This window comes from Anopheles maculipalpis, chromosome 3RL, assembly GCF_943734695.1.
Source record: "Anopheles maculipalpis chromosome 3RL, idAnoMacuDA_375_x, whole genome shotgun sequence".
NCBI classification, from domain to species: Eukaryota; Metazoa; Arthropoda; class Insecta; order Diptera; family Culicidae; genus Anopheles; species Anopheles maculipalpis.
This window is the reverse complement of record NC_064872.1, coordinates 51691192-51718634: the sequence shown is the minus strand read 5'-3', so window position 1 is coordinate 51718634 and position 27443 is coordinate 51691192. Positions and strand designations below refer to the sequence as shown.

At 42.1% G+C, this 27443-nt stretch overlaps 1 protein-coding gene across 1 annotated transcript in view; it reads left to right on the top strand.

Annotated features, from left to right (window-relative positions):
• LOC126561728 (protein hu-li tai shao) overlaps positions 1 to 27443 on the top strand; it is a 272847-nt gene that overhangs the window by 145438 nt on the left and 99966 nt on the right. The window lies entirely within an intron of this gene.

Genomic DNA, 27443 nt, shown 5'->3' with positions numbered 1-27443 from the left:
ACTACAAACATTTTGCTGCAATAGTTTGCATTCTAGTGATTCAAATTTCATTTCTAGCCAGCGGTATATGGTTGAACAAACAAAATAAAATAAAGTTTCGCTGAAAATGTGGCATGCTTAAACATTTCTGCCGCGCGTTTTGCTACCACGGGGAAAGTAAGTTCATCCTTACCTCAGTCTATGGTGTGAGCGTCGCAAAAAGATTATAAAATCATTCCGTACTATATTAATCAAGCAGTAATAGAGAAGAAACAGTAATGTTAGAGCACAACATAAAAGTAAAGCAAAAAAAAAAAACAAAATGGTAAAATAATCGAATCAAAAAGTAAAGCAAAGTATAAAAATTACATTATGTGAGAAGAAGGCATGGAATGTAAAAATTAGGAATGAAATTGAAGAAAACAGACGGTAGAAAGCCTGATACATGATGGTGATAGTAGGATGAAAGGATTAGAGAAAAAAAAACATATTGGAAAAGCAAAGTTGTGCAAAAGAAAGCAGTGATGAGGCGGTGATGAAGAAAATGAAGAAAAAAACAGGAATGAAAGTGAAACAAATGGTGGCAGAAGAAAATGTTATTTGTAGCTAGGGGTGTACGTGTGTTCCGGGAAAAGAAGCTAAAATGAATGCAACGAGGGTAACACAAAACAGTGTCCAAATCCAATGTGTGCCAGTGCGGCGCCACCTTTAGACATCTGCAATTATTTCACGTCCGTTGCAAGGAAAGTGCGGGCTCTGAGCCTTGTTTCTAGAAGAAAAAAAAAACAATTTAAAACAACGCAAAACAATTCCAAAAGCAACGTTAAAATCAAGCGAATATCGCACGCGTTAAACAATAGAACCCTTAAACAGTTTCAAGCAAGTGCTAAAGCAATCGAACCTAAATATTCCAAGCAAAGCAAAATGACGGCAAACGGTGGTAGCATGACAGCCTGAATGATGATCATGATCGTATAACACGCGCGCAGGGCAGTTGTAAGTCAAATTGTGTAAAGTTTTGTTAGACTATCTTTAGTGACCGCAATGTCGACGGACTCTAGTGAAAAGAATCTGAAATCTAAAAATGGAAAAATAAAACGTGACATAGCGAAAAAATATACATACATATATTTAAATAACATACTATCAGTGGATTCGTGTGCTTCATTTGGGCGAATGCCGCGTTGTGCGTTAAATGAAACGTGGTTTGAAAACGGTTTCTACGGTCCATTCGGCGCCGCTTTAATCGGTGGCAAGATAGATGAAAGCGTGGCATAATAGTGACACCCAGCACTGATGCCGATGCGCAAGATGTAATTGCTTGCCCTTTCCTCTCGAATTCGCTTTGGTGGGGTTGGCCCACATCAACTTGAGAAACACTGTTGGCGGGAAAGACCTGCATAGAATTTTTTTGCTGGATATAGTAAACGGTAGGTTACACTTTTTTTTTGCGTCTCATAAAACAATATTTAAATGTTCTTGTATTAAAAAAGAGCGACCCCGTCTTGTATCTAGAATGATCTAAAAATTATCTTTCTCTAAGCCATAGGTTAATTGAAGGGATTAATAACGTTGGTCATTTATCTTGATCACCTTGATAAAGTTAAGCTGGTGCTGTATGATGAAAGCTTGTGAGTGTTGTAAGTGGAGAATTAGTGTGACAATTTTTCTGTTTCGTGATCACACTCGTTATAGAGGTCGACGACGGCTAAGGGTAGAAACATTATCTGAACCTCTAGTTGCTTAACTTCCTTTTGCTTTTGGTTGCTAAACTTAGTTGGTTAACGTGGAATTAGAAATAAGAATGTTTTTTTTTTTTGGATTCTTTGCACTATCCGTGTCCTAAAAGCTAATGGATGCGGTGCTTTAGTGCACCCTGCTTAATCAAGCAAAGGATCCCAGGGGGGATGGTAGGTCAAGGCGTACTACCAGCAAACATTGCTGCGAGCGGAACGAACGTGGTTCTCTAGTTTATTCGCTATTCGAAGAAGAACAGCAGATCGGCAGAGGCAGGTTAGCGGGAGCGCAGGAGCATAGTGTGAAAAGTGGTTTGTTTTTGTTAAACGCACCTGCTTCTGTACCCTTTTCTATGCAACGAATGTGCGTGCGTGCATGCTACCGAATGCTGAAGTGACCATTGGCCTGGTTTGGTGGCATCGCACTCGAACGTTCGCCGAAACCGAGATCGACGAACGTGCACTCCGCGTGATTGGTTCGTTGTTGTGCATTGCAACAAAACGCTGGTGATGGTGCATTAACGAAACGAACGGTCGAGCCACGCTTTGCATACTGTTTAATTCGTGCGATTGATTTATGGTCGCAGCGATCGGTAACAGTGTCAAATGCAGAGGTCAAATGCCACTTTGGGGTAGGTCGCGATTACGCATTTGGTGCAGTGCAAAGTGTACATTTAGAAATTCAATTGAGAAAGCCTATTTGCAAGAGGGAACAGAGAAAACAGAGAAAATAACATACATTCGAACCGATGTGCATTATATGTGAACCTTATCTTGTGCAGCGTTTATGTAATTTGTGATCAGTCTATATTTATTCGAGTCGATCTGGTAATTGATACTGAGTGTCGAATTCCATCCGGACCGTTGAACATCGAGAACAACACTAAGTTACAACGACAAACAATACAATAAAACTGCTTTTATGCCTGTTTTTCACATAAGTGGATTCTATACCAACATTTGTTAGGTGTGTAACCATTCCAAAATATATGAAAAAGTCCATGAATTTAGTGACACTTTGCGATGACAAAAACAAACTTTTATCTTGATTGTTACCGAACTGAGTATTCTGAATATTATTTGAGCTTTGAAATATTTTTTTCCTCCGAGGTTTGTTTAACATTTTGCAACATATTTTTTTAATTCAGCCAAGGAAAATCAGTACAATCCGACTAAGACAACCTCTCAAGGTTGTAGAGCCAAAAAAAGATGAAAATAAAATTTTTATTTTGTAACTTGTTTCCTCGTCAGAAAGGAACGGAACGAACCAGGCAGGTTCTTTGGACCTACTTCAACTAAAAATGAAATGTGCCAAAGCGCCCGTTGCGCAGGAATTGTCAGTCTAGTCTTCTCATCTACCCAACCAAATCGTGGATCAAGGACATACCCTCGCCTGATTTTTCATCTGATTTAACACAACCTAAATAGAATAAGCTTTGCTACTTTGAGCGTTGCTTGTTATATAATGGAGCTTTATATTGGAAAGTACCAACTTTTAGCATTCTAATCGACAGAAAAAAAGGTGCAAAAACCCGATTTTCTAAATTTATTCGAACCTACAGAACGAATTACAGGTTCGGAACGACATTCTCATCACGAGTAAAAACTAAACCAACCTATGGTAAATTTCGTTAAAGTGTAAAAAATTGGGAAAAGAAGATATTCAACAAATTAGAATGAAACTGATATTTTAGTTTTGAATTGGCATATTTTAAAGTATTGAGTTTGTTTTAACAAAACAGGAAATAGCAACATAATGATTATTCTCCACAATCTTGCATTTGCCCTTTTACAATAATAGTTAGCCAATAATAGTAATGGTCTTATAATATTGTCACTGTACAAGACAAGAGACAAGAGAATGCGCAAAAGATACTTCAATATGAAGGAATTAGTTTGTTCGTACATTGTGCTTCGTAAATATTTTACCGTGTTTAGTTTTGACCGTTAGAAGCAGATTTCCCTATCGTAATGCATTGTAATGACGATAATCGTGCGTTCGTGCTTGCATTGCAATAACAAATTGTTCGAAACGGAACGGCACTGATGTATCTACGAACCTGCTTCAAACTTGCTGGGCTCGATGTGCATTTTAATCGAAGTAGACCATCCAACTGTTGATTTGCATGAATTAAGTTTTACGGAAGTCATGATAACGTTGGTGGTAACCTTTTGTATCGTATTCAGCACTGTATCAGTGTATTTCACCTTGATCACTGTTCAACACTGCCAGGGCTATTCTAGGCTAATTGGTCGAGTTTGTGCAACTGATAAAACACCTGCTGATGTGCATAGAAAAAATTGAAATAAACAAACATTGTATACACTTCGTAATACATCAAGAGCGAACGTTCGGTTGGGTTGCAGCAACAGATTATTTTTTTCTTTCGGTAGACGACGGCTCATCAGCGTGATCTTATCAATCGGGAACCGTAGCTTGGGCCGGTTACGACCGGTTCGGTCGGTCTGTAGCTGCCACCGATGCCCACGATGATGGTTGTTCAAGGCTTAGGAAGCGGTTTACATCACGCGGGGTTTACATTTTTCGGGCGGTTCGGGTCTATGCCCTAACCTTGTTGGGCGTCGGCTGGCGGTGACAGCAGTAAGAAATATATTAATAACAAGACCACCGAAATCAAAGTCCCATTCACGAAGGGAGAAGCATCACACGCATCCGAAACCGGTACGGTACGACATCTCAACGACGCCGCACTCTTCACGCACAGCGCACAGATCGGGTGCGTGTGATCGAAAGGCATCGGGGAACACGTGAAGATCACGTGGTAGCAGGCATCTTCGGCAGGCTTATCGTAGCGGTGGGGTGTGCATTTATGGCGTTACAGCTGTGTCGTTCGTTCGGTGTGATGTTCTCGGTCGCAGGCCGCATGATCGTGTGCACCAGAAGGCTATGCACCGATCCGGAAGCGTCTCACATGTTAATCAATTTCATTTCGAGCCATGGGTTCCGGGTTGGACTTTTTGGACTCGAGCACTTTTTGACGGTCATGTGATGCGGGCATGCTTTCTCCGGGATGTGTGAACGATGCAGTGCTGGCTGGCTAATCAGGGTATGACCTTCAAGCATTCGGGAGATGATGGATGTATGAGCCATGCACTGATCACGATGTACTTTGTAAATGATGCAATGCGTTCGTTTCGTCGTCTACTTGTTGCTCTAAAACGAACTGGTAATTGGAAGGTTCGCTTCAAGAACTGCCCCAAAAAGAAATGCAGAAGAGTGAAAAGAACCAAAACATTCGGTGCAAGAAATTGAAAGCGATAACGAATTCTGAACCGAACCCGACCCTTCACGCTGTCCGCTTTCTTCCTCATTCTACCAAACCGGGTAGGGCTTTTAGATTCTCATTTTTCGGCAAGGGCAATATAAGGGCGAGTCAGATTTTAACTCAAAACCGATTGCCTATCGTTAGCATGATTTCTGAGGTTGCACGAGATTGTAACGATCGATAGGGTGACACCGAGGGGAAAAAAGGGACCGGCAGAAGAATGCACCGTGGTGCGACAAACAAGAGTTGGACTTTGAACCTCGGAATCGAAGGATGGACTTCTCTTGCTCATGGCTGGGAACGACATTCCTCTCGGCGGCCAGTTTTCGTTCGTAAGCTAGATCTAGACAGGCATGTGCAAAGGGAGGCATAAATACCCACAGAACATGTTCACAGCATGGTCAAAGTCAAAGTGAATACGCACGAGACACAGGGCGAAAGCGTGATCTGGTACGGAATGCACCTTGCACCCAGTCAAACTGGGAACCGAAAATGTGGGAACACTAGCTCTGCACCTACTGGTTTCGGAGTTATCATAAGGGCGAATATTATTCAATACATTTACACATGCATTCCAAGCAGTGTTAATCATGTTGCGTGGAATCAAGGTTTTTTTTGAGTAGGTTTGCAAATATATGATCTTTAAATAGCAACAGATTCTTCGGAGTTCGGACACTCCCCAAAAATGATCTTTTGAGTAAGACTTGAAAGTGATATTCATACAATACATTGTGTGCATGGTATCAATTTTCACTGTGAGTAATTTTGCAGTTCAAATGCTTCCTTTCTTTGCTACTCCAAGCCACAAACGCTGGGCAAGGTGCAGTAGCAACTGTACACCAGCTGACCACGCATGTCACGGTTGATAGTTGATCAAGTTTCACTATGGAGAACTTTGTGCGGAAAATTACGCATTCAGCACGTTTGGCTAACTGAGGCGATAGGTGGTGGTGGTTCGCCTTCGATACCCCACCAGCCCCACAGTTCATCAAATGCAACCTTTCTATGGCACTCACTGGGGGGGGGGGGGGTCTTGGTTGTACACTGGGCGGGCGGAAAGAAAGAAGGTTGCAGTTAATTACAATCCAGTTAACGGACTTGGCTGTATTTGTGTGTGTGTGTGGATCGGATGACGGTGGGTGTGGATGGTGACCCCTTCAAACCCGCGCAAGGATAACAAAATGGATGATCCATTTGCCAACTTAGTGGACCGGTCTTTGTTGCATGTAAATCAAGCAGAGCAGTGACATTTGATCGCGAAGAAGAAATAATAAATTAATTTCGTGGTGGTACAATTTCTTCAACGGCAACAATATGCATAAAAACAGAACAAATTGAACTTTGAAGCCACTACAATGACGAGCTGTTTGAACTGTACGGTGATCTTGCCATCGAGTAGTGAATTGGATGAACCACGATGGGCTGATCATGTAGTATGAATGACACCGGACGACACCGGCTTGTGAAGTAGGCCTAGGTTTAGATGGAGTGTTGATGCATGCAGCCGGAATGGCCGAGATATTGGACTGGCAGCTACGAGCGGTTCTAGTGCATGATAAGTAAGTAAGTAAGTAATTTTATTTTTAAAACGGTTACAGCACCAAAAATCAGCATCAGAATTGTGTTTCGAATAAGATGCAAATTGACAAAATTGTGTGACAAAAAAATGTACAAACGCTAAAGGCTTAAGCACATAGAAATAGCGAAATAAATGGCTGATTTCATCCTCAAAGGATTACAGAAGCCCAACGAAATAGAAAACGTAAATAAGCAAATCTCCTCTGTATGACCGCATGTTAACCATAAACCGAGACATGTATGTAAATAAGAGGTGTGCTTGAAGCTAGACTCCGATCTGCTTGTCGGCACGTGATAATTTTCACAAAATATATTAATTTAGCAAACTAGAACTTTTGACGAGTCTGACTCATGTAGGTAAAGCAAAAGAATACAGCAATGGCAGAAGTCTAGTTTGCTCGGACACTTGTAATAGCTTAGACGTATCTGACAAGTTCAGTCGTGGTCGTATGAGAGATAGATAGAATTGGATTGAAATAAAGACGAATGAATCAAACAAGCCTCAACTATCGATAAGGTAAACTAACCGGTCAAGTAGTTTATTTTCGGCCGGATTTTATAGGTCATGTTTCAGTTGAGTTGACGCGAGGTCCAGACGCGTGCGATTATCCTGTTTAACTTATCTTAAAACGAACGTAAAAAAAGGAAAAACTCGATTCGTTAATGGATATTTGCTCTGAACCAATTATTTTAATCTCCCGACGAACGGTTGTCAAATAAACGTTAATTGATTTTTTATTTGCAGTAACCATTCTTTGGCAATTGATCTGATTCTTTAAATGTCAACGCTTGTTTGCAAACGGACGGGAATCCAGGACAGATGTTCGCAGATTTGCGGCAAGGTAAAACTTATACTTATCGATGGAGGAGGATCTTCAGCAGCGTATGAAATGTGGTAGGCACCCTCAATTTGCTGGATCCGCTACTTCACTAAAAAAAAATATACTAAAAGTCCAAAATTTGTGTATCACTGCCAATCTTAACGAAGGACATCAGGGTCATCAAATTATTAGCGTTCATTAGACTGCCAGAATAATTCTTAAGCAGGAGACCAGCCTTGTTTCACCCAAGAATGGATTATTGTAGACGTTCGTAAATTTAAACCATTACCTAAGGAAATGAACTTGATATGGTAATAGGGATGTACACGTGGAGCGATAGTCTGTAGTTTATTATCTATAAGTTTCCAAGCCTTGTCTTCTAAACGCCGTCTCATCAATTTTAAATATTGCATGTTTATACTTCTTTTCTCTTCAATTGACCCTCCAAAATAGCCGATAGCACAATGTTCTTAACCTATCGACCTCTGATGACCATCGGATGAATATTTTACGAGACTTAATGATACTCTGTTGTTAGATAGACAGTCTTAACTCCGGAAGAATGGTCCAGGTGGGGTTTGAACTCCGATAGCTTCTGCGCGAGGTTCGAGGTTAGTAAAATATTGTTGCAAACTGTAATCAAATACCTGCTCTCACCAATGACGATTGCTATCCAGCTTTTGCAGCTTTCAAAGTAAAATAAATATCATGTTAGTGTCCAAGAGGTGGAGAGAGCACATCCTACAGCAGGTTGTTGTTCTTTGGGTCCCTTGGAAGGTGAGTCTCGAAGGACGAAGAAAGCCCTAAACAACGAGGTGTTGATCAATCGATGTTCAATCGATGATAGATTAAGGACACATTATAGCATTTGATGGAGTGGAGATTGAACTATGTAAGGTATGGTATAGAAGAGTATGAACTAAGAGCCAGTTGAGCTGTTGTTGAGCTGCTAGAGGATCAGATATTCTGATGGTACCAAAACTACAACGGTAAAATTCATCATTTGGCAGACGATGAGGATGTCTTACTCATACTTACTCAAACCTCTTGTCAAAGATCCTTGTGGCATATTGCGAACTGAACCAGAGTTGAACATGTAGAAGATTGGAAATAGTAGTGAGTCCTCCTTCCAACCGATCCAACCGATAACCGACACTGATATACCGATATGCACATTTTACCTAATATTACAGGATATACTTACTTACTTACTTACTTACTTACTTACTTACTTACTTACTTACTTACTTACTTACTTACTTACTTACTTACTTACTTACTTACTTACTTACTTACTTACTTACTTACTTACTTACTTACTTACTTACTTACTTACTTACTTACTTACTTACTTACTTACTTACTTACTTACTTACTTACTTACTTACTTACTTACTTATCAGGCGCTACAACCGCTCGGAACCGCTCACGGTCCCGCGCCGTCATCCGCTAATCCGTTATCCCGGCCTTGATGGCGGATATGGAACCATCCTCCCACCTCAATCCGGGCCTACCACGCCTCCTCTGTCCGTGTGGACGGCCTAAAAGTACTTTCTGAGCTGGGAGCATCGGAGCCTGGCGAGCCTAGTTCGCTGCACACCGGTGAGGTCGTCATACAGTTCGTACAGCTCGTCATTGTAGCAGCTCCTCCATTGTCCTTCCATACTTACGGAGCCAACGATCCTTCTGAGCATCTTCCTCTCGAACGCGGCTAAGAGGGTTTCGTCTGTTTTGGTCAGGGTTCATTTCTCAGAGGCGTATGTGAGTACTGGGACTATAAAGGTACGATACTGTCCCAGCTTCGACAGTCGCGACAGGTTTTTTAAGATGAGATGTTTCCTCAGGCTGTAGAATGACCGACTGGCCGCCAGCATCCTAGCGCGCTACTCCGTCTCTATGCTGTTTTCGGTCCTGACTTTTGACCCGAGATAGGTGAAGTTTTGGACGACTTCAAATTTGCGGTCACCTATCCGTACATCACTCCCACGAAGTTCCAGATTTTTTAGTAGGTCCGCTGATGGTTCCACTATCAATTTGGTCTTTGCCTCGTTAATTTGCAACCCGAGGTTTTCTGCCGCCTACTCGATCCTTTGGTAGGCCTCTGCTACCTGGGAGAGCCGCAGACTAATGATGTCTATATCATCAGCGTATGCCAGGATCTGGGATGGCTTATAGAAGATGGTTCCCGAAGTCTCCACTTCCGAGTCACGGATCTCTCTCTCTCTCCTTTCTAGCTTAAGTTGAATATGAGACAGGCGAGCCCATCTCCCTGGCGCAGACCTTTGGTGGTAGGACCCTGAGAGTTTTCCATCCACCTTCACCTGGCATGTGACGTTGGTCATGGTCATTCTAACAAGCCTGTTCAGTTTGGCCGGGATTCCCAATGAGCTCATGGCCTCGTAAAGTTTTACCCTGGCTATGCTATCATATGCGGCCTTGAAATCTATGAAGAGATGTTATGTGTTCAACTGCTGTTCAATCTACAATCTACTGCAAGACCTGGACGAAAAAAGATTAGTTCCGTCATTGCCGAAATACTATCATTTTTGTAATCTTTCATTCCCTTCCATTTGTATTTCTACATGTGGACTGTCCCACTTCTTTGTAGGCAGTGTGCAGAAATGAGTCAAACAATAATGTAATATGGCTAGAAATTCTTACCAACCATACCCTCAGGTGATCTTTCCCTGAGTGGAACAGGATGATCAACTCTTTGGAATAACCGGATGAGATTTAATAAAGGTCCTCGTGATATCGGTATCGAATTAAACGTTGATATCGCTAAAACTATTCCACTAAACTGCCCCAAAGTCAGGTTTAATGAAGTATGTAATTACAAAAGTCAATGTCAAGTCAGAGCGAACCAATGCCTCTCATCTATGCACGTCCCGCAATGAATAGAGCATTGTCTTTTCGTGTACTCAGCTTACAGTTTCAAGTGCGTTTCCTTGAGTTGTTTCCAGTGGTCAAGTGCCAGTAAATATTGATTTGGGGTGCGCCGAGTGCTGGAAGTCTTCGCACCGAAAAACCGCCATCTCACGTTTAGTCTGCATCCCATGAAGTGTTCGAAAGCTAGGTATTCGTTTTGTGTTATTTTTCGTTCGATTCGCGCTTCATGAATGAACGATCGTTGCAAATTTAGAGGTTTCGATTTTTTTTTTGAGAAGGAAATCCCCAATCCATGTGCGTCATCGGACACACCTCACCGATTGGAGTGGATCCAATTAAACTTTTTTTAGCGATGGCTTTGTACTCCATATGAACAATTCTTCCCAAATTGACCAATTATGCACGACAAATATCAATTACCAATCTCGATGAGTACGCGTTCTTCAGTTTGTGATTCTTGGCGATATTTTAGAATACGATCATTATCATGCACACGCGCAAGCTTCCTAGCATGGGGAGGTAGAGCCGTCTGTAGGACGTGGCCAGAGTGCATAATTCTTATTGTGACGCTAGCGCGTTTGTTAGATGAGTGCGAGCTTTTTTTTTCTTGCTAGAGCGATCTGCGGCGATCATTCTTTTGCCATCTATAGACACTGGCCGAATAAAAGCTACCATTCACTGACTTCACGATCTAATCGGTTCGCGGCGGGGTTTGTCGAGGAATCGATGGATGGTGCACAGGGGCAATACAGGGGCAATGAGGGCAAGTGGCTCGTGGTATCGTGGGGGGTTTTTTTTGCGCTCTTTGCTTAGTGGTACGATCATGTGGGGTTTTATTTTAGCTCACACAGATCTAGAAACGATGATGGGTAATTTTGGCTGACGCAAACCCCACGTCCCAACGGTGTAGCGTAATTGAAGTGAAGTACTAGCTACCCTGACGGGGCTATTCACGCCGAAAGATGATTGGGAAAGCCTTGAGATTGAAGAGCGCGAAGATTTCTCTCCTTCTCTCTTCTGGGTTTGGTTTCTTCCTTTAGCGCTTCTCCGGATGGAGGTCAGTTGCAGAAAATTTTTGAACGAAGTGTTTATTGCGCAAATCCGCAGCGAAATTGCGTGCGAGAGAAGGAGCCGAGGAGACAAAAGAGCAGGCGCTCAAGCGGACTGTGTGGACAGGAAAAGCTCGAACTTTCTGACAGGTGCCACGCACTGACGCAGGAAAACTGGGCAGTTGGAGTGTCGCAATGGTTGAGCAAAATCAGTAAATAATACATGAATTACGGTGCGAGCTTATGTGAGTTGTTGTTTCACGTGGCGTTGGCTGAGACCATTTCTATGGTCTGTCACAGGCGGTGGGCTTGGTTGCTTGCTTACCGTGTCCATGTGTCACAACCAGCTGTGTGGTAAAACGGGTTGTTAATCGCACAACACACTGCCCATACGGAAGCGATCACTCGATCTATACCGGCATCGCATACGGTTCTGATTTGAGATTCCACACGGCACAGGTTTATCACTTCCGGATTCCGGAACAACAACAGAACGGACCGTTTACTGTCCGGCTGCACACACACACACACACACACACACACACACACACACACACACACACACACTAGAGCCGGTTGAAGTTGGCCCCGTGCAGCTTCCAAACGGAACACTACCGGCTGGTGCGTCGATATCCGTAGCAGGTTGACCAAAGTGAAGTGATCTCAGTGTGATCTTCGATTCGATCATCGACCCATGGATTTAACCAATAAAAACCTCAAATTGGGCACTAGATGGAGGTCACCGAAAACTTCCGCACTATCAGAAGGTATGTGTTTTTGGGAACTGTATCGTTTTAAAAGGAAACAAAGTTTACCAATTTTCGATTTAACATTCTTGAACTTGAAAGAGAAGAGGAATTTGGATTATTGAAGAATTAAACACGATGCTAGCATAAGAAATGGAAGCAATGCCAAGAACCTCAACCTCAAATGTCCGTAAAAGCTTATAATGGGACCAGTTTAAATTCGTAGCTATGTCGCTATCGTTCCAACTGTGTTATCTCAGTTCCTGGTGTTAGCAGCCCGCTGCAAATTGTATCGTCTGTTCCTCGGATGACATTCGATTCGTTTGCTAATTAGTGTCCGCTGCTGAATTGCTAATGATCGACTTCGCTCAGTCTCAGCGAAGATGTACCAGACGTACGGGTTAGAAGTAATCTCGCGTTGTGCGTAGTGCGGCCAGTTTTGTTTTGTTTGGCACACTCTAATAATCATCGATCAACGCATAGTCCAAAGTTCAGCAGCTATTTCCTTTTTCACGAAACCACGCGCAAAGCTTTTGTGTCTTTGCAAGCGGCACACGCAGTCGAGAAGCTTCCATCTCGCGCATCGCTTCCATCGGCTCGGAGCGGATTGCATGCGGAGAGTATGGATGTGGGATCGGTTTTGCCACCACTGCCGAATTGCGATCGCAAACCACCCCAAACCGTTCGAAACGATTCGGGGGGAGAATGTGTGTGTTTTCGTGGCGTTGTTTTTCTGGACGTCCTTGGACCGCACGGATTGATAGTTACAGACGGTCTTTGCCTTTCCGCATCGACACGGCCACCGTACGGTTGGCGTTTGTTGGGGGTTTCCCAAAGTTTGAATTTCGCTCGCGTTGGCGCCATTTTCCACCGACCAAAACATTGCCACACTGGGACATTGCCCTAAAGAAGCACAACAACTGTGCGGAGAGATTCCGATGCACTCGAAAGGGAATGGTTGTGATCAGGTTTGTTACGTTTTTACGAATAAAAACGCTTCGACGTATTTACCGGTTTTAAAAGATAAACAGAAAAACAAAACACACTCATCGGGAATTTGGACGTTGTTTTTGTTTACCTTCTAGTGGCGTACGCACAGTGACGTAATTAGAACGGGATATTGTAGCGTTAGTCAACAACGCTGTGCCCTCAAATGTGACATAAAAAAGGATGAGTAAGAGTCAGGATGTAAAACTTTATTGTAAACATTACTTATCAAGATAGCAACAAGTATAAAAAACACCTAAATCCGGACGTAAATCCTAACCTAAATCCGGACGTAAAGCTCCATGATGGCGTGATGTGTCCATGGCATAGTCCATGTATGACATCAATTAGAGTTGAGTTTAAATGCAAAAATGGTAAAGTTTTTGCCTCTTTCTCGTAAGTGTAATTGTACATTGCCAGTTAGTCGACCTGGAAGGTCATATCTATAGGTGCATAAATTAGTGCTAGTTGCTTTATCTCGAGTGATGAACGGATAAAAGCTTGTGTGACGCTAACATTTTAAGTGGATCGCTAAGTGGCGAAAGGTCAAAATGGTGATTAAGGTATGCAAAAAACAAGCCCAAGCATCGTTTGTATTCTGAAGGTGGAGTTTTTTATAATGTTCATACTAATTTTCATGGTAATAATTCCTTTTTTTTCGGGATAATGCGTCAACGAAATGGATTAAACGTTAGCTTTATTTAAGTAAAATTTTATAATTAAAATCCATACATCATCTTCTTGGCTTAACGACCGTCTAAAGATCACGGTGGTCATGTGGCTTACTAGACTTGCTGATATCACGCAGTTGGATAGACCAGGGTTCGGTAAAATTTGGAGACAAAGGGTCAAATTTTAGAAATGATCGAGAGTCACGGAGGTCAGGAGAATGCATTTTTGGCTCAACTACCTCCGAGGACATGAGTTAGTCCTCAAAAACTATGAAAGGATGGTCTCCGGATGGGATTTGAACCACGGTCCTTCAGTTCGCGTCCTTTCGCGTGCTCAATCGATTGCTGATGCGGGCCGAACTTTATCAACCGCTGGGATTGACAGACCTCAATTCGGTGAAGCGATCGGGATTGGATTTGAACCCTGGTCCCGTCGCGTGAAGACTATCGGGCCATTTCATTAAGCGAACTTTGTATTCCCAATTTATATTCTTCATTGATCATGTGTTTCCGGCCCAACTGATCATTGTTTAACGTTTAACTCTTTTTGCATTCGACCTGTTTATTTTGTTATTAATTTAAAAAAAAATATATTAATCGATTGCAAAGCTCTTAAAGCAAATAGTATAAAAACATGTTTGCTAAACAATGTAGATAATGCTCGACACATTTGTTTGTAAAGCTCCGATGCCTAGAAACAAGAAGGATCAGTTGCTGTGTGTGTTTTGTGTGTGTGTGTGGGATGATTCGCATTCAAAATATTTATTTCCTAGTGTAATCAGCCGTCTGGCGGCTAAACGTCATACCATCGGATGACGGACTGGCGTGATAATCTCGTGGCATACACGTTACCGTGGGCTACCCAACAACTCTGCGTCGTTTCGTCATCAAAGAGATGCCATTCGATGATGACTTTTGTTTTTATGTTTATATTGCTTTGCCACAGTCGGTGTCGGTGGTGGCCGCCTGCGTGTGTGTGTGTATGTGTGTGTGTGGATCGTTTTGGGGGTGTGTTATTCCGTACAGTTTGGCTTCGCCGTATGGGAAGGGAGCTGAGAAGGTCAGAGCATGGTTCGCAGGATGCGCAAGGTACGTGTACCACCCAATACCGCATAGTGTTGGTGAGCTAATCAGCTCGGCAAGCCCTCTTGTTCGTGGGGGGGGAGCGACTTTACTTGTTTGTTTGGCCGTTGGACTGTTTGTCTGACGGTGTGCAATTTCTGATGACCCGGTTTACTTGACGCTCAACTATCGGAAAGCGCGCGAAGATAAGAAAGCAGGACTTGTACGGGGCAGGTGTCCGGGGCGAGTTCGATTTCGGCTCTCGTTGGTAACGTGATGAGATGTTTTGCTATGATTTTTTTTTTGTGTTGCTTGGGGTCGCGTTTTGTTTTTGCTCAAACTCATCAACAAATTCGACCCCACTAATAAACATCAACAAAGGGTTTAACGGTCCCCAAAGCGTGTGTGCGATCGCTAAGCTGGTGTGGGTTTCGCGACTGTTGCATGCTCAAGATTAATGGTCCCCGGCAGTAATCGATCGCTAAAGTTGCATCAGATTAAGCCTGAGCTGGACGGCTGACTGGCTGGCTTACGTACATGAGTGCGACACCAGCGATGGAGGTGCAATTACTGATGTCAGGGAATTTACGACCAGAGCAATGGGATAGAGTAGCGACTTGCCTATCTGCACGCGAAAAAGTACCGCCGGATTCGGTGCTGTTTGATAAGTAATCTTTAATTGTCCGCGACGAAAGTCGTTCAGGCAGGCAATCGAATGTACAACCGTTGCTGCCATTGTTTAGCCCTTCGTTAAGATCTTCAGATTTAAGGTGATCTTTTGAAGTGTGCTATTGTGTTCATTCTCGCATAAGGGATGCCTCGAAAGTCAATTTGCGTCAACTGATTGTGTGGAGTTTTTTACTTGTACCACAGAAATCGTCAAGAAATTAGTGGAGGTAAGAAAACGAGCTGATGGATGAAGTGTGGATAATTACTAGTCGGCGGATAATTTCCTCCCGTTTTGACGTCGATGCCGAGCGAGACGACCCCTAAAGGGATCTTCTCGGTAGAAAGCTTGCAGCACTTGAGGAAGCTTGTCGGAAGCAGCATGGTGTACTTGGCGGATTCGTTTCATCGGACAAGTGTTGATTGGGCGAATGACTCGTCAGTACTTGCGTCATACGCTATGAGAGATTTTCCGAAAATTGATCCGCCTTCTGCCAACATGGCTTTGGGGTGGAAGATTTTCAGAATACTCTCAAAACATTTGTTAAATATGTTGCATAATTTTTGGTAGATTTTTTAACATGGCACTGTCAATGAGTGACAGAGCAGCGTATTTGATCAGGTGTGTTCTTACCGTTATGTAGCACCTGTATCAATGTATGGACATGTTTAACATAAGAACGTTAATTGAATTTCAAGTGATGGTTAGAATATTTCTGCAATTGTGTTTAACGGTTCAAAAAAAGCTTCGGCAAATTTCGGTCATTGCCATTAATCGTGTTTTTGGCAAGTTTTTTTTTCGGCTTTGTATTCTTGCATCACTAGAAAGTCCTGCGTCAGTGTACGCATTCGTGAAACTGTTTGCAAAACATACTACAGCTTTATCTGCACTTCCATTAACAATGCAACATACGATGTGCTTGCATTGACGCGTCTGTCCCACACACGCAACTGGAATACAGAAGAGTGCTTCGAAGATAACGTTTCGCAGGCGAAGAGCTTTTTTTTATATATATTTCTCTCTATGGAAGACCAGTTTTGCCGTAACGCATACGTTTCAGGGCGTGTCGGCTTCTAGATGGACAAAAGCATCCACCGTTCGAAACCGATCCGGTCAAGGTTGTTTGTTGACGACGACGAGCTTAGCGTTTTTTTTTTTTTGGAAGAAGGGTGCTTTCATTACAAAATCATTGCGGTCAACACACATACGCACCCTACACCTTCTCTACACACACCGATATGCTGTGTTGAAACGAAAGTGAAGACGCGCGACTTGCTTTTGCGCAGTAAGCTTACGATTGGCTGCGAGAAAACATCTGATCGTGTTTTATTATATCGTGCAGGGAAGTAACAGATGGCGATTCAGGTATTTTTAGCGAGTAATCCATCACTGGGCTGTAATTAAACGGGTGATAAGCGAGTGGTAGATATGCGAGAAAGATTGGCAAAGGGAACTGATTTGGCCTCATCACAACACAATCAAGTGCATGAAGTCATGTTTATGTTCAATGTAATAAACTGGCGAACATATGATTGCATGTGGTTCAGAGGAGTGAGTACTTATATTTATAAAGAATGCGAGCGCCCTAAACATATGCGCAATTGGGCAGAGACAACTAGACAGTTGCCGATCCAACGGTGGACTCATTCGCTGTAGTAGCAGGAGTAGCTCTCCTGATTATCATGGTGATGTACATGGGCCTCGGTGCAGCTTGTAAATTGCCAATACTTTTTATTTTGGTCTTTGAGTTTGATAGGGATGGACCTCGATATCCATTCTCCCAACGGCCTGATTGATTCGCCCCTGCCCTCCGGTCACAAGATGTATAATTATAGGGCCATGCCCTCCATGCCATTTCCGCTTAGGGCCTAACTGTATGAACCGGGAGTTTATGTTATGGCTATTGTTAGATTTGCATGGATTTTTGCATCTCTTACTAGCTAAAAAAAACAATCTTTCCCAAAAATTAATAATGTGATTATATATAAAAATATTGGTTTCAGGATACGACCGGTTATTGAAACCCACTGAGTTCGTTACTTCGTAGAACACCAGAAATCCAAGACTTCCTTCGTTTTAGTGTTCTTTTTTAAGGGGTCTTTCCATTGTCTGGAGTTTATCTTTTCATCCGAGAAGTTCACTAGCAATATCAGGAATAAACCAACGTGTGTGTCGTCCATGACCTATATTTAACCATTGCATAACCTAGTGATACTTCTGAAAAATGTTTCGTGGTTTTACTAATATTCAGGAATAGTCTCTGCCGCTTAGCGATACAGTGTACTTCTTAAACTTTGTACACAAGACTATTTTATATAGGTATCTATAGGCCTGATTATCGCATACAACTTGTCAAGACAATTTGTCAAAAACGGAAGATTCGAATTATTAATTATGAAAGGCGCCAAACTCACTCAGTCTTGTGTGTTGCCAGTTCGTTTTCTTGTGCAGTTCCAACCAAAATGTGTGTATTTTACTTCAGAAAGGATCTTCCCGAAAAGGAAGGTTAGAAAGGACGGTAAATAAAGTATCGTCGGGCATCTTGCTGCTCATTTGGTTCCATTTCGAATGAAATGCATTTGGGCGCCAACGTTTCTTCCAAAATATTTAAACACTTGTCAAATGCCACGAAGAAAGTTGGTTGATCAATTGCTTTATTGAATTCATTCCATTTTGGTAACTGCCCTCCGCAAGACAACACAGCGTAGCAGCCAACATTTCTTTTGGCGTTAGTCCTTTTGCCCTTACAGGCGGAAACTTTAGCTGAATCTCATTAAGAATGTCGAGGAAAATTACTTTCGATACACGAACATTTTTCTTAAATCTGAAAGAAAAAAAAAACATTCTCGAGAACATATTAAAAAGATTTTACACAAAATTTCATAGATTAAACTCATGCTTGATTAGTAAGTTCCAAAGGATCGAACATACTACGAAGCAGCCAACGTTGTTTAGTAAGATCTTCCGTTCTTTCATCAGCACTATTGCTATAATCGCTCACATGATTCGAAAATCATTTTGATATTCTAAATATCAGCTACAACACAACATATCTTCTCAACTAGAACAGTTGTTTATTTTTTTGGTTTTCTTTTTGTTGGTTTCATCACTTTGACAGGTTGATTTTGAAGATTTAACGAAAAAAAAAAATGCTTAACGAAACTTGTCTGTCACAAGAATGGTTTCATAATGCAAATTTATATTCCGTTTGTATTGACAAGTTTGTCTTGAGAGTTTTCCGTTTGTAAGAGACAATCAGGCCTTATGATGATTAAATAACTCATACTTAGCCTTAAGCATTCAGCATTATAAATACTCATGCTAATACTATTCCTACGTAAATAACCTGTAGTGAGAACTGACTATCTAAGTACGTAGTATCAGCAAGTCTAGTAAGCCATTCGATGGCCGGCGTGACCAAGAAGGGCGCTAAGCGAAGAAGAAGAAGATGAAGAATACTGAACTATTTTAATAGCCACTGATCCCTTCTGCCAAGCACTCTTTTGTGTCTGAAACTTTGTGTATAACTATACTGATGTATGTGCCAGATACAATTCTCCGAAACTTCCGAATTTCATCCGGACTCTATTGACAGATAGGCAGATTCGACTAGTCATCTACAAGTACAATCAAGTCATGGAAGCTTAGAATTGTAGGCTAAGTAATACTGAGCCAAAGAAAAAAAAAAGGTATTGACTAAACATTTTTGCAGGAAAAAAAAAAAAAAAACAGGAGCTCTGACGATTAGGCCTATTGCTCATAATAAGTTTCAAGATCTATAATGTTAGTACACAGTTAATGGTGTAAATCCATTGTTGCATCAAATACTTTGTCTATAAGGTCTATAGTAGATTATTTGGCAAATCCCTTTGCGCACTAGCAACATGTGATCTGCAAGTAGATCCACAAGATCGAGTATTGTGCAACTACACGGCAAACGGTATTGTATCCCGATCAACAGATCATGGCTGCAAAGTAGTTGTAATGTCTACCGAGAAAAAAATGCAAGTCGATCATCATTTCTGATCATGATCGGTAATTTATACGGTACTGAAAATCATTCAACTAATTAATAACTCTGGTCCACCTAGACTATCTGCTTAACTCAGCCTTTGAAGATTGGTATCACTGTCGCTCTAGTGCGATCATATTGAATATGGATCGAGGCCAAAAAAAGCTTTCGGCAAGATAATTATTTATTCAGTTGAAGCTATCCACTTTTAAATTCACCTAGCACACGGAGAAGACAGTATAGGGAGGAACAAAAAATAACTATTCTATGTTTGGTCGTATTTCCGGTTTTGGCATCTGCCAGACGATATCTTAGACACAGCGACAGTCCTGCACCGGCTATCTTCCCGGCACAATGCGTGGTGATTAATTTGCATTATTCATTGAGTGAACATACGGGTTGCGATATCATCAAGTATCGCTTTTAAGTGTCCGGGCCTGTCGCTGTCCCAGGCTCTCAATTCGTGTGCGTCATTGGTCCGATTTTATGGGGTCTGCCTGGTTGTGTAGCCAGTTTGTACAAGATACGGCTAATGGTAACCAATCCGTCAAGCTGAGATGGGTTTTAACACTGCTTTGTGGGTGATAACCGACGAGGATTGATTTTTCCAAACGGTGAGAACCAATCTGCTCTCGAGGTAACACGGTAAAGTGTCATCACCTTGAATGTGTATTGTTTTTTTCCTTTCTGGAACGCATGTTCTTGTAGCGTACCGACATGTGAACGTATTTATATTGAACCACAATCGCGACAATGAACTTGATGCCGAAGGTGAGAATGGAATGGATATGGGGTGAGTGTTTGGGTTGGCGGTGCAAATCATTTGGCCACCGAATTTCTATATTTCGTCCCTCTCCTTCTCGCACATCGGACCGCACGGCAGGTTGGCCTCGTGATAATTAGCTTCCATTGGAATGCTTGCAACCGTGAAAGGTCTAGCCGACGCGACCGGCCGACACATGGAGAAGGCCGCCGAATCGTGGCACTTTTGAACATGAATGATCAAGTCTAATGTTCTTCTAATGTACCTGGTGAGCTTTACGTTTGCTAATGGTTGTGCGAGGCACGTTATGCTGTGTAACCTGACCGAATATGTTTTGAAGCAATAACATCGTCCGACGACGGTTCGGTGCATCACCGCTTGGCTTCTCACTGAAAACTGTTACATTCCGGGGGGCTGGTTCCAGTGTGCATGAGTCGTGCAGCCGATATCATGCGGCTCTCAGTAACCGGTCTCCAGGGCTGGGTCCGGTTTGTGGCTCACATTCGGTGTCAACTGAAGGACTTCCAGCAGTACCCTTCCACATGCACATCGGTTATGTTTCTTCGCTTCTCGATCGTTTTAAGATTCTGTTCCAAGGTAGAGCGATCAGTTTGCTTAGGCACCTGGAAGCAAGAGGCCTGCGCGCCTTCGAGATACGATTCGAGGTCCTTTCGGTGCAGGTATACGTGATGTTGGTCGCATCGGGTGTGTTTCGGGATGGACGCACATGGGGACTGTGGAGACAGATTGTCTGTCCTCGTTGCGTTTAGATAAACAAAAAACCGTTCATATTGCTACAACGCAATTGGGAAGGTGAACTTCGCTATCGATGGACCCCAAGATATATCAATATTCTTTTTTTCATCATGGAGATGAATAATGTTTCTTCTCTGTACTGATCACATCAATAAGCATTAATAAACCTAAACAACTCCCCAACAATTACTTAGTAATGAAGCAATCAATAGCACGAAGCTCAACCCGTAGAAGGTGCTTCATATGGGGATTTTTTTCGTGCTACTACTATTGGTATAAACAACACGTTTAGCGAAGCATGATCATAATCATGTTGTCCACCGAAAAGTCCACCGAATCCACCACCACCACCAATCCACAAAACGTGTCCGTTGCTAAATTATCTCCACTCCGGAAGGGGTTAAAACTGTTTACCTCTTATCAATAATTTTGTCTAATCACGCAAACGGGTCGAGTCGGTGTGCAATTGTTGCACCATTTGATGCATTTTGCCATATGTTTTTGCACACACGATTGCGTGTAGGAGCGCTGCGCTTAATCAGAGTTGCTACAATGATAGGATTGGACCTAGTAAATGGGTGGAAAGATTAGGGTTTCCATTACTTTGCAGGATCCAAGGACACGTGCAGTGTTGCTATCGATCGGTTCGGATCAACTGTTGTGGGAATGGGGAATGATGATATGGCGAAAATAAATAAAGCACTAATTCTACCGATGCACTCTCCGATGCAGACAGACAGAAGAACTCTATCGGTTTGTGAAGATATTGTTCAATCTTTGGTGCAGTTGTTTTGAGTTGGTGCCCACCTGTTGCTAGGGTAGTGTTTTGCGGTTTGCGGACATTTCGCGTGGGTCGCTTTCGTTATCAGTAAGCCATGTTGGTAACGCGCGCGACGACCGGATAGATAGACCGTGGGATCGCACGAGCTAATTTGGTGAGAGGTTTTTTCCTTTGTCGAAGGGTTCGTAACGGTGTAACAAGCTTTCCAAACAAATAACAAATAAAAATCCACCCCTTACCGTACAATCTGGCTGGCTCTACGAAACTTTGATATCACAATCGGTTGCTACCCAAGGGAAGAAAGTGGATTGAAATGGGTTTGTTCGAAGATTACGCTGAGCAGCACTTATAGGAGAAGGGTTTAATGGTCAGCCGAACACTACCGGTGTTAAATCCCGCCACTTTGGTTTGTTTCAAAGTTCATTATTTGTAAGGAAGTTAATAACAGCAGGCAAAAGTGTGGATTATTGTTTATGAAGCGTTGGTTTGTAACGTTGATAATAGTAGAGGATATTCTATTGCACACAGGGGCGGATTGAACCCTTCTGAAGTCCTAAGCCCGGTAGTGCGGTAGGTTTGAGGGCGACCCGGTGGTTTAGGCGACAGCTGCGCCGATATTTACAAGGCATAACCGGAGTTCAAATCCCATCCGGACTGTTCCCCTGTTGTGTGGATTGACTATATCTAACCACGTGGTATCAGCAAGTGTAGCAAGTCACTCGATGACCGGTGTGACCTAGAAAGTCGTTAACTCAAGAAGAAGAGGAAGAGGCCCTAAGCGGAAATGGTGAAGGAGCCGTTTCAAATTAGAACAGGCTGCGTCTCCTGTTTCCTAAGCATACGAATTTGCGGGACAAGGTTGAACTTGGCGCGGTATCGACGCCCAGCAAAATTCTTCATTCTCCTTTCCAGAAGCCTCTCGGTGCTGGGACTGCGGCCCCATTCATCAGATCCATCCTTATCTGCAACAAACGTTTACGCATCAGTCTTCTTCTTCTTGGTATGCTCAGGATTAAGCACGTCGCGTCGACACGGCCAGGAAACTCGGTCTAGGGCTGCAGTCCTCTATCCACGGCTGCATCCGATCTTCGACAGGTTAGACTCAACTTGATCCAGCCTTGTGCCAAACGGGTCACTGACGAGCACCCGCCGTTCGAAAATGGCGAGTGCATTGGCGTTCTCCGTCAGCATAGTCCAAGACTCGTACCCGTAGAGGACTACCGGACGTATCAAGGTGTGGTAAATCATGAATTTCGCGTGTTGTTGGAGTCTTCTCGATCGCAGGAGTTTGTGGAGTCCGTAGTGGGCACGATTCCCCTGAACAATGCGTCTTCGGATTTCGCTTCTTATGTTGTTGTCCGAAGTTACGATCGTACCAAGGTAGCAGAACTCCTCTACCACCTCGAGATCGTCGCCGTCAACTGATACTCTGCTTCCGAGTCGGGCTCTTTCACGGTCAGAGCCTCCGGCAAGCAGCTATTTCGTCTTCGTCGCATTGATCATCAATCCAATTCTTTTGGCCTCGCGTTTCAGGTGAAAATTGTGCTCCGGATGTCGAAGCCCGCGCTTCGCATGACACCCTCCAGAGCTATGTTGAACAACAAACAGTAGAGTCCATCTCCTTGCCTCAGACCCCGGTGAGATTCGAACGATTCCGACAGCATGCTCGGAACTCTCACCTTGCACTGCGCCCCGTCCATAGTGGCCTTTAGCAGCCGTGGGTTCTTCGAACCCATCTTGAACAGTTCGGCCACCAGCACATAGCTGCAAGCCGATTTGTTAGATTTCAGCTGTTTGATGGCACTGATGACTTCGTTCAGAGATGATGGAGGCACCTCGGCATCGTCAAGCTAGCTGAAGTAGTACTGCACACCTCTGCTTCCTGCGCCAGGTTCGGTATCTCCTGCATCTGCTTCGTTAAGGTGTCTGTCCAAGTAGCATTTCCACCTGTTGATCACGTCATGCTTCATCCACCTCATGATCACCTCATCCTCATATAGGTTGATCACCTATATGCTTGAGGTCGAGACTCCTTTCGAACTGGGGCCACTCAGTCCGGCCCCACGCGGCCTCTTAGTCCGCTTATAGGAAATACCTCTGTATGAACAATTAGAATAACCAAAAAGCAACCTTCGCAAATTCTTTGGGATATGTGGAGTTTGGTTACCAAACTATTTCAACTTCTCTCTGACTGGGAGCGATATTAGCTTTTAATATTAGTAATCAGATCATCAAGCTGATGAACAGGTGACAGTTTTATAGTACCAGTTCTAGAATGTACAATACAAAAGAGCAAGCTAATCACACCGTTATACCACAATGTAGTTATGGAAATACGTTGATTTATAAACAGATTTTTGATGCAAATCCCGATTCTTTCAATTTCCTTGTTTTTTTCTCATACGGTCTTCATCGAATATTTTGCGATTCGCAATGGCAAGTTTGAGTGCATAAACGTAAACAAAATCTCGATGCTTAGAAGCATCTGATGATTTCTAGACAGTTCGGGATGTTCCAAAAATAGCTTTGCTGTTCTTGTACAAAAATAACAACATACGAAACTTTAAGAACGACCTCCTCCTAACAGGCTCTTCCCATATGTTTATTGGTTAGTCATAGCCAAGCAGCACGAAGGAAAGATGACACAGAAATATGCAATCGCTAAATCCTGTTTTTGGCGTATTATCTCGAAGTTTCGGACGTGGTTTTTGGGCACAGAACCGGCTTTTTAGTTCCGCATACAGGACGGGCAATAGTAATAAAACAACCGAGAAAGAGAGGAATGAGCATAAAAATCGTCGTTGGGAGTTTCTGGAAACTTATATCTGTATGTTTTAAGTTTTGTGTTTTAAGTAGTGTTTCGTTCGGAAATGTTCCCCGTGGTATATATATATCAAGGGCCATTTGTATGGTTGAAAGTGAATCGTCATTGTAGAGTGTGATAAAGTAAAAGGCTTATTTTTTTACAATTTACTACTGAATGCTCTGTATAATCTCTCAAAAATTGCGCTAGAATGGTTTGACTTTGTTCTCAGAATTTCACACGATCGGTATTAACTGGGCGTAGCAAAGGGTATGTTCGTCATCTGCACATGCGACACACATAAGTGGGCCCGTGATTATGTGTGAGATCCGGTTTAAATAACAGACAAAAACGTTTGTGTGACATCATCGTATTACACAGCGGAAGTTTATCACATACGAAACTGTTCCCCCATTGCGAGGATAGAATTGATTATGGCAAGATTTACAAAGATCACAAAAGTGGACATAAGCTCTTGACACCTGCGTCTGATAAGTGTGTCTAGAACTCATCAAGTGTCTGGTGAAGAGATGGGACCGTGTAAGTGCTCCACTTGTAACGGATGCGCGAATGTTGTATCGAATAGTTCCAGGTTTAGAAGTGTTTGACTAACGGTTTTCAACGTACTTCAATATAGCGATGGTTTAAAAGTCAAAATAATGGATATTATTTTTAAGTTTAGCGTTCCTTTTTTTATTAAATACGAGGTTCGGTTGAGTGTATGTGTGAGTGCTACGTCGTAGCACACAAACGCCATTGTATACGGTTGGGTAAATGAGAGTAGTTACAATGTCCTGGATGTCTCCTGGGAAAGATCGTACGATTTCCCTGTTTAATTTCTTTTGTGGGGTTTCTTGCTATCCTTTTGTGCTATTCTTGTGCTGGCGAAGCTAATTATGCTCGATAAGGATTCGCAATCGGTTAGCTTTAATCATGTGCGAGTAATTATCTTGCAACATGTTTACACATTTCTTAGCGTTCTGCTGTGTGTGTATGGAAGTCCTGGAAAAGCACTGACGTTGTTTCGATTGGTTTGTTTAATCTTTTTTTTGTGTGTTTGTTTTGGTATGTTTTATTTGTAAGTTTTGTTTACTACAACTAATGCAATAACAGTACGCCTACGTTTTCCGAGTGTATAATTAGTTAGTACGAATAAATGCGCGCTTAGTTAGCGTATGCCCCTGGTTGTTCCTATTTACGTGTGTATTTGTGTCAATGATTGACTCTACCACAAAGTTTGCTCTCCTGTTTGTCAGTTACTGAGTTACAAATTAAGTACATCACTTACGCATGCCATGGTATTATTCATTTAGCTTATGATACACTAACCCAACACTGTGGAGAATAAAGAACGTCGATTTACTACGCGGTTGTATAAATTGTTACACTGTACGAATCTGCCACCCTGGTGTATAGGAATAAATAGTTTTGTGACTTTAGCTTCCTACACTTAGTTTGTTGGAAAGGCATTTCCGGTTCTTTTTTTGGTTGCAAATAAGCACATAAGCTCGCATTGCTTGGTCCTTGGAATGGAATTTGCATTTGTGTGTTCTTTGGGGAAAGATTACGTAGCAAATATAGCAGCAAGATTGTAAAATATAAAATTATTTATGTTAACGTGTGATGGAATCTATTCTATTTTTATTTATTTATATTGGTGAATCTTTCACACCCATAAAGTTGAAAGTATTCAACATAAATTATGAGAAAAAAGAATGTTCTTAAAGGTGGGAAATATAACTTGAAAACACTATAGTAGAGCATACCTATTCATAGGAAAATATGGGAAAAGGGAAAAAATACTCTACAGGAGTTAAAAAAAGCATCAAACTAAGAAGAGTTCTAGTTGTGACATCAGAATTTGCTTTGGAGAAGGAAACGATTGCTTACTTGAGCAGTATAAAAAACCAGTAAATACCTTTGAACGAAACTAAATTGACCTAAATTCACAAAACTAGCTATTCACTATTTATCTATATTTTAAGGAATGAAAATTGAGGAAGAATTTTGAGTAGCAAAATTTTAAGGGAAACTAATGTTACAAAAAATATAAAATAATTATGGTCTATATTTTGGTGTATCTGTTACTCGCTATAACGATATAGTTTTATGTTTAATAACTTGAAATAACTGTATCAAATAGGGAATGTATAAGAAGTTTATTGCACTTTGGTAATTTGAATCACGAAAAAGAAAAACCAAAACAATGCTCAAACAGTGTACAGCACTCGTATCATTGGTAAGGGTTATGCTAGTTTTCTATAAACTAATATCGCGTCGTTTCTGGTTTCACTAGAATATCGTTGAAATGCAATCGAATAAGAGAACTAGTAGTTTATAATGACTAATACCGTATCGAATAAGAATGGAAGGAGGGTTGTTTCTATCCTAAGGATACTGACTAGAGTTCGAGACTACGTTTTTTTTTGTGTTGCGTTGTCGATTTGGTTGCTTACTAGCGTGTTGAATCAACACATCTGCAACCTAATGGATGGATGGATGGATTTCGAAATTCTAAAGTAGTGTTTGGCTTTTGAAGTTAAATTGTGGTAGTTTTTTTGTTTTGTTTTGGTTTTGGTTTACTCTAACAAAAAAACGAACAATGAGCCAATTCAGGTTTGGTGGACTAAACATTCAAAAATTGTCTACTTACTAACAAATTGTAAAAGGAAGTGTTAAGTTCAAAACGTCGTCGAGCTTGCATCAACGTTGCTCGAATCCATGCACCGACGGTTCGAGCAGTTTAGCAAAGACACAATCTATACATACTGCAGAATGTTCGCTAGGTAGCGCCACAATGCTGAAGTGATGGAGCTTCGAAGCCCGACCACTAGAGCGCGCTACTGTGAGCAATGG